Raw genomic sequence first — 8,895 nt, 5'->3', positions numbered from 1 at the left:
GGCATTGTGGTGCGTGCCTGTAGTCCCAAGTACCTGGGAAACTGAGGCAGGAGGATTGCTTGAACCCAGGTGTTTGAGGTTGCAGTGAGCTATGATTGCACCACTGCATTCCAGCTTTGGTGGCAGAACAAGATCCCGTCTCATTTTTTAAAAAGGAATATCTTCATCTTTTATTATCCAACATTTATACATTTTACTTCTCTTATTGCACGTGCTAGTGTGCTAGTCTCTAAAAGAATATTAAGTAATAATAGTGACTACCAGATGCCCTCTCCTTTCTATATGTTAAAGGAAATATCTGAACATCTAAGTGTTTAAAATACTACTCATTGGAATTTTTGTAAAGTCTTTACCAATTTGTAGTTTCTATTTCTACTTTATTTTGTTAGAAATGATTTTTAAATTTTTTCAAATAACTTTTTAGCATTTATTAATATAACATGTTTTTTCCCTTTTATATTGTTGATGCAGGCTAGGCACAGTGGCTTATGCCTGTAATCCCAGCACTTTGGGAGGCTGACACAGGAGGATAGCTTGAGCTCAGAAGTTGGAGACCAGCCTAGGCAACATAGTGAGACTCCTGTCTCTACAAAAAAATCAAAAAATTAGCCAGGTGCAGTGGTACATGCCTGTAGTCCTAGCTACTCAAGAGGTTGAGGCAGGAGGATAGCTCAAGCCCAGGAGATCGAGGATGCAGTGAGTTGTGATCTCACCACTGCACTCCAGCCTGGGTGACAGAGCAAGACGCTGTTTAAAAAAAAAAAAAATACTCAATGCAATGAAATATTATTGATGTCCTAATATTGCAAAAGTTTGCTTTCCTGGTACAAAACCTCTTAAATTATTCTTTTGATAAAGTACTACCAGGTTGGTGCAAAAGTAAACCCCAATTAATTTTGCACCAACCTACTAGATTCTCTTTTGGATATATATTCACAAGCTAACTTGAACTTTGGGGTTTTTCTGGTACTATCTTTATGAAGTTACAGTAAGGCTGGCTTCATGAAATGATTTAAGGAGTTTCTTCTTTTTCTCTCCCCTAAAATGGTAAAAATAGTTTAAGACTCCATCATTCCTTAAAGATTGCAAAGGACTTAATGTGAAACTCCCAAGTCTCCATGACATTTTTAATAGTAGACATTTAATGTCCAATTTTTCTATGGTAATTAGTCTCTTCATGACCCTACTTCTTGGGTCAATTTTCTCAGAAAGTCATTCATATCTCTCAGGTTTTCGAATGTGTTGCTTTTGAGTTTTAGTTGGTAATTAATATTTTAATCTCCTTCTGCATCAGTGGTTATCTCATTTCTCATTCTTGTATAATTTTGTTCTCTTTAAAAATCTGGGTCATGACAGGATTATCTATCTTATTGGTGTTTTCAAATAATACAAAAAAGAATTGGACTTATTTATTCAAGTTTTGAGGTTTTCTATTTTATTGTTATCTTTATTGCTTACTACCATTTTGTTCCTAATAACGATATATACATATATCTTAATATATTTACATTAATAAAATATGCATATTTGTAGTTTGTATATTTTTTATTTGTGGGATGCCAAATTCTCTCTGGAGATTTAAAATTGTGACATGAACCAACCAGCCACTCCCACACACTCATGGTTCTTACTGTGCTTATTTAAAAATTTTTTTCAAAGCATTTATTTATGATCTTCTAACAAACCTTATGCTACTTATATATTGCTTATTGTTTATCCTGTCAATTTTACATGACTATAAAGTCGACAAGGGTTGGGAACTTCTGTCTGTTCATTGATGTATCCCAAAGCCTGGAATGGTGCCTGACACAAGGTAGGTGTTCAATAAATTGTTAGATAAATAAATCATTATCACATGACTCATTTTACCCAGGCAAAGGGCAAAACAGGAATACTACAGGTGTTCATTCATTCACCAAAATCGAGTTCAGCATTTACTGTGTGTCAGAACTGTCCTGGTGTTGACACAAGTCCCCACCCTTACCAAACCAACTGTTTACTTTAGGGCATATGAACAGGAATGGGAGGCAGAAGGATATCGTGAATCAATGAAAAAATATATTGGCTTTACAAATGTACTCTATATTTCTTACTAATCTCAAATTGGCTACAGTACCTCGCTTTTCGATCCTATTTTCCTTTACTCCACAATCCTAACAGTTTAAAATGTCGGCTTGTCAAATCCTTTAAATGCAGAGGAGATTCCAAAAGAGACAAAGTATTTGGGTGGTAATCGCCCATCAACTTTACTACCTTTAATAGTTTACCAAAGCGCGCGAATGTAAAACCCAGACCATGGTAAGACTACGGTGGAAATGGAAGGTGTCTCACTGAGGGTCCCGGTTGCCTTCTGCAAAGGTGAAGGTCGTGCCGGCCACGCGAGGAAATCTGCCTCGCTCACAACTCACAGGCACACATCAACACTGCCAACCGAGGGAGCCCAAAATCAGCGCAAGCGAAAGGCTCCGGCGGCGGCCAAGGTCCACAGCCCGCCTCCGCGCACACGCAGCCCCTCCCGAGCCCCCACTCCCCGTCTTCGCCCCGACTTCGGACCGGAAGGAGTTGTTGGCGCTTCCGGTGGCCTGCGACCCCGTAATTGCCTCGGTGATGTCGTGGGTTCAAGCAACCTCCTTGATCCAGGGCCCTGGAGACAAAGGGGACGTGTTTGACGAAGAAGCAGACGAGTCGCTCGTGGCGCAGCGGGAATGGCAGAGTAACATGCAGAGACGAGTCAAAGTAAACGTGGTGTGGACGGCGCGGGGTGCTGGGTTGTGGGAAGAGGCGCGGAGTTGTGAAGAAGCTGGGTCCAGAGTGGCCCCAGCCTGGCCCGGCGCTGCTCTCTTTATCCCTAGGAACCCGGTCCAACCCGCGTCTTGCTAGGATTTCTCGATGGTTACTTGAAAGCGTGTAAAACAACAAGACGCATTCTTTGAGCGCCTACGGGATGCGTTAGAAATTGAGGACCGACCAAAATTAACTTTGTGTAGACTTTGAACAGTTTGCAGTTTGTTGAGGATCACAGGGAAAGGAGCTGGAGAGAAACATACACTATACTTATTATGGCTGTCAAAGGACGTGTACCCAGTTTATATTGGTTGCTTGAATGGGTAGGGAGCCTAAAGTTAAGGAGTAGTGTTAATCAAGACATATTGAAAAGATGAACTTAAGCATGCTGTCAGAGGACAATAAGGGAAAGCTAATGTGGAATACTGATGTCTAGGTAACGGAATATTAAAGTTGGTTTCCTTTTTATTTGTTAGATGTGACTTTTTCATCTCTAATTTGTCTCACTACTCATTGAAACTAAGCTTAATTTCTGTGTGCAGCCTACAGAACCTATTTCTGGGTGAGGACCAAATAGTGAGGTCCACATCCACTTAATATATTTGCCAACCATTAAATTGCCGCTAAAGCTGCAGTTGGGAATCTGCCCTGTTTAATATTTCAGTAGAGTGGTATTTGCTTAGCCCAAAAACCATGTTGTCAATTACAAAAATGCTTTATGTGAAACTGGGGCTACACTAATAAGTATTGAGCATCTTTTAAATGCTGTGGCACCGTGAGAGATGCAGAACGAAATCACTACCCACAGAGCTTTTGCAGGTTAGTTGAATTTAGGTATTATGCAAAATTTCTGAAACCAGACTTCTCACCATCCTTTTTTTTTAAACAATTTCCTCTCTCTGCTTTGCCCTGTCTCCTCACCCACCCACACCATTCCAATCAGTTGGCAAGAGCCCAGATGTGTAATTTTCCATATATCCTTTTTGTGAAGACATTGCTAATGCTGGGTTTTGTTTTTTGGTTTTTTTAATCTTTTGAAGTGATTAGAAAAGTTTATTTTGTGCTTAGGATATTTTTCTAAGGCATCACAGATTACACTTCCAAACTCTTCAATGGTATAATATTTTATATTCTAAAGGACAGACCTTTAAAGAAAACTTGTACATTATGCTACTATAAGTCTAGTGGATTCTCCTATCCACAGAGCCTAGAAAGAAGGGGACATTACAGAAATTGTCTACTACATAATGGTCAGTTGATTCATTGTATTTATGGATTTCCCCCTTCTTGTAAGGTGAAAACTATGTATGCCCTTTAAGGAGTATGCTCTTTAAGGAGTAAAAATACACTAAGTGTACCATCCTGTTGATTTCTACCTGTAAGATACCACACAATATTAGCAGTTAGGAAAGAACAGGAAAATATGAAGTTTATCTCTTAAAAAATATAAAAATGTGTGGCAAAACCCCATCTCTACTAAAAATACAAAAATTAGCCGGGTATGGTGGCGTGCACCTGTAGTCCCAGCTACTTGGGAGGCTGAGGCAGAAGAATCACTTGAATCTGGGAGGCAGAGGTTGCAGTGAGCTGAGATCATGCCACTGCACTCCAGCCTGGGTGACACAGCGCGACTCTATCTCAAAAAATAATGATAATAATAAATATATATATAGTTAATGATTTTGAAACATCAAGCATTACAGACTGTAAAATTAATTAAGAACTTTCTGTATATGAGGCCAAAGATACGTTTAAAACATATACAAGAAGATGCTTTTTCCTGAGTAGAATGCAAACTTTGTTTTATATTAAGCTTCTGTGAATTTTCAAAATGTAAAATACCAGGACTTTTCCACATCAGACAAAAATCAGGAATGTTCACCTTCACATCCAAAAAGAAAAATTTTAAAAGACAATTTCAAGTAGTTCAGCAAGAATGATTTAAAATCTGAAATGAATGGCCAAAATTTTAAATTATCAACAGACAGTTCAATTTGATGGATCTCTCAGTAAACTTCAGTTTGAAACAACAACAAAAAATGCTGTTTACTAAAACATAAAAGGTACTTCCAGGATATTATCCAATTTGAAAAATAAAAAATGTAACCCGTAATAAATAAGAAAAATACAAGAGAAAATGAACCTTTATTGGAATCGAGAGAATACCATGGACTTTAAAACTTCCTAAATCAGTAGCTTATCCTATATTACCATGTGTAGAAAACTGCAACTAATTAATGTAAGGTAGTTTTTATTAGTTGCATAACTTAAAAATACAAGGAAATTTTGGAATATATCTCTAAAAAGACCACGGAATTGTCACTGAAATATATATTTCTTGAGACAGTGGGCAAAGTTCCCATTTATGGGAAATACTTTCCTTTTTTCACACACATGAAACTGAGAAAAATTATATCAAATGAGAAATATTTTTCTCTAAAATAATCTTAAGTACCTCAATAATGCAATACTGGGGAAATGTAAATTTTCAAAACTCAGATTTGAAACAGGTTATTATTAAACAAATATACATAAATCTTATTGTTTGGCCCGATTTTTCAAAAATTAGAGAACTAGTTAAACCACCATACTGTCCTTAAATCATATTTCAAACTTACATACCTAGTGCTTTTATGTTCTGAATGTAGAGTCTTCAATTTAATGACAATCTAGACTGAACCCTGTAATATACAAGCAAGTCACAGTTCACTTCAAACCAAAAGAAATAATCAGTCTTCTGTTTTTATCAAAATCATGATATTAAGATAACTATACAATTTATCTGTGACCAGTGATGGACCCAGAGAGTGTTGTCTTATGGCATTCTGTGGAAAGTCTTTGTTCCTTCTTTACTTTTGGCTGCTTCTTCTGAAACATCTTCTTTATCCGCCTCTTGTTCTTCCTCCAGTTTTTTCAAAGGTTGAGCAGATTCTGATAATAATTTTTTTGAAGGGTATGGCTGTGGTCTGTGCCTTTCTGAAGGACAAAGGCAACCTGCCACAAATATCATACAGAGTCCTAGTAACAGTCCAGAATGCACAGTTGCTAAAGGAAAAACAGCATATGATCCCCACACTGGCAATCCAATGTCTTCAATAAAGTAGTTATGGCAAGTCCTGATCCATGTAGATAGCTGAAAGAGTGCTGACGTACTACTCATCTGAACAGAACCTGGACCAAACCATGATGAAACGGGTTCAATACTCTTCCACTCTTCATCACTTATAAAGTTTATGAAGTCCTTCTTAGTCCTTGGACCCTGAGGATGCCTAAATTCACCATCTTTACAATGATAAATAGTAGGAAGAGCAGTTATTGTAAACTGTCCAGTCAGTCCTGGGTGCTCTGTGACATCTACTTTCACAACATTAACCTTAGATCTTCTCCCCATTCAGCAAAACTTTCCCATTCCGGTTAATGGTTTGACAAGCAGGGCACCACGGGGCATAAAATTGTATCATCCAGCCTCCTTCCAGCAGCTCTCTCCAGTTCTTGTCTGTGATGATGCGTACGTTGCTCTGCCGCCTGTGGGTCCAGGGAGCACCCCAAAGCAACAGTACCAGGACTGCCAGCGGAACTGCAAGACTCCTGGAGGGTGCCATGTCTGCCGCTGGCCCACCTCACAGCAAGCGTGGTGGCCCAACACTAGGTTTTTTAAAAACTGTGACTATCAGTGTTTTAAAAATTGCCCAGTAACTCTAGACTTCAAAAGTGAGATAAGTAGTGATAAACCAATAATAAACTTAGGAGAAGCATAGTCTGCTTTAGTTATATTGTTATGCCATATTATGGTCAGTAACACAGTAAAGGCCTAATTCATCTGCTTTCTAAATTGGTTCTGTACTTTTCTAGAAAAGCCTACATGTATATACTTAGTGTTAGTTACAGCTGCACTTCTCCATTACTTATTTTTAGGAAGGTTATAGAGATGGAATAGATGCTGGCAAAGCAGTTACTCTTCAACAGGGCTTCAATCAAGGTTATAAGGAAGGTGCAGAAGTCATTTTAAACTATGGACGACTCCGAGGAACATTGAGGTAATTTTTAAAGTCTAAATGCTGAATCATTTTAACCTCAATACTACTGGAGGATGTTTCTGTGTAAATAAAGTGTTTAAACTGAAATGCTTTTCCTGGTGCTAAATACACTAAAGCGTGTCGCAGATCATAGAATTATATTGCCTTCAAAAAGTCAAAATCTTTATCAGTTCCTCTACTTTAATGTGTGAACTACATATTGTCTTTTCGTGCAAAGAAATGGTAAGAAGATGTATACTTCTGCTACCTGAACAATTATCTATCTCATTGAAAGGTCTTCAGATTTTGAATAAAACTTTTAGTACTTCCACACAATATGACAGACCTCTAGACTAGAAGTACATGATGAAAATAGTTGGTAATTAAGATAAAATTGATTTAATTTACTTTAGTCCTGAACATTGAATACTTGTCAGGATGCCATTGCAATAATGGCATATATCGGAGCCAAATGGTCAAATGATACACAGAGCCAGGAGCCTAGCAGCCTTGTCCAGTTTGATGCGCTATACCAAGCTTGTCCAACCAGTGGCCTGCATATCACATGTGGCCCAGGACGGCTTTGAATATGGCCCAACACAAATTCATAAACTTTCTTAAAACAATATGAGCATTATGAAATCTTTTTTTTTTTAACTCATCTGCTATCATTAGTGTTAATGTATTTTATGTGTGGCCCAAGACAGTTCTTCCAATGTGGCCCAGGAAAGCCAAAAGATTGGACACCCCTGCTTTCTACCCTTTACACTGTCCTTGGTAGAGGGAAAAAAAAATGCTTCAAAGAATCGCTAATTTTAAAGAAGAGTAGATGATAAAAGTTACCAAAACAAACTGAAAAATTTATTGTATTTGGGATTTTAGAAAATCCAACTATTAGGAACCAGAATTTAGTCTGCTACAGTAGGAAAACAATGTGAATATTCACATCATCAAGTTGATGTTACATAACCTTAGAAAGCTACTGCTGAATCTTTTATATCAATGGATTCTATTTTTAAATACTTTTCATAATAATCATTATTTTATGACATGACTATAATATTAAATCTGTTAGGACTAGAAGAATTTTTACCTTTTTCAAGGAAATTGTTAGTAGTTCAGCAAACAATTTCTACTCTGTGACATAAGCCCAGGAAAGTGAAGTCTCTTGAAAACTTTTTTTCTCTAACCTTCATTCTTGATGGCAAGCAACTATGTGCTTAGAACGATGGTTTTCAACTTTGGTTGCACCTTGAAATCAACTCTGAAACTTTAAAAAAAGATACCCCCGGAGATTCTGATTTAATTGGTGTGGAGTATAATCTGGGCCTTGATAGGGCTCAGAGCTCTTCAGGTGATTCTAATGTGCATCCATGATTGAGAATTGCTAGTTTAGAAGCTGTTTAATGTCCTTAAAGAAGAAACTAATTTTTCTTTCTCGGAGTTGTATTCATCTTCAACAGATATTACATAGTCATAAGAGAAAAATATAAAATCAGGAAAAGTGTATATAGAGTTGTGAAAGAGGGGTTATGAATTATAAACAGTTTTATGATTAAGTCCAATTGTTTAATTGTTATTGAAAGATCATCTTATATTTTTAAGTCCTATTTTGCTATTTAACCCTTGTTTATACTTTTGTTCAGTGCTTTGCTCTCCTGGTGTCACCTTCATAATAATAATTCAACTTTGATCGATAAAATAAACAATCTTCTGGATGCAGTTGGCCAGTGTGAAGAGTATGTGCTCAAACATCTGAAATCAATCACTCCACCATCCCATGTTGTAGATTTATTGGACTCCATTGAGGATATGGACCTTTGTCATGTAGTTCCAGCTGAGAAAAAGATTGATAAAGCTAAAGATGAAAGACTCTGTGAAAATAATGCTGAGTTTAACAAAAACTGTAGCAAGAGCCATAGTGGGATAGATTGTTCATATGTAGAATGTTGTAGAACACAGGAGCATGCACATTCAGAAAACCCAAGCCCCACATGGATTTTGGAACAGACAGCCAGTTTAGTTAAACAGCTGGGCCTATCAGTAGATGTATTACAACACCTCAAACAACTATAAAATTACCTTCCCTTTTCTA

General features: G+C 37.4%; 2 pseudogenes; one reads left to right on the top strand and one right to left on the bottom strand.

Annotated features, from left to right (window-relative positions):
- Nucleotides 1-2,565: 2,565 nt before the first annotated feature.
- Nucleotides 2,566-8,895, top strand: part of LOC129523854 (akirin-1-like) — a 51,148-nt pseudogene continuing 44,818 nt past the window's right edge.
- LOC101147607 (thioredoxin-related transmembrane protein 1-like) lies at nt 5,514-6,386 on the bottom strand (annotated as a pseudogene).

The sequence above is a fragment of the Gorilla gorilla genome, chromosome 6 (genome assembly GCF_029281585.2).
Source record: "Gorilla gorilla gorilla isolate KB3781 chromosome 6, NHGRI_mGorGor1-v2.1_pri, whole genome shotgun sequence".
NCBI classification, from domain to species: Eukaryota; Metazoa; Chordata; class Mammalia; order Primates; family Hominidae; genus Gorilla; species Gorilla gorilla.
The sequence above is the reverse complement of the archived record's forward strand: the minus strand, read 5'-3'. Positions and strand labels throughout refer to the sequence as shown.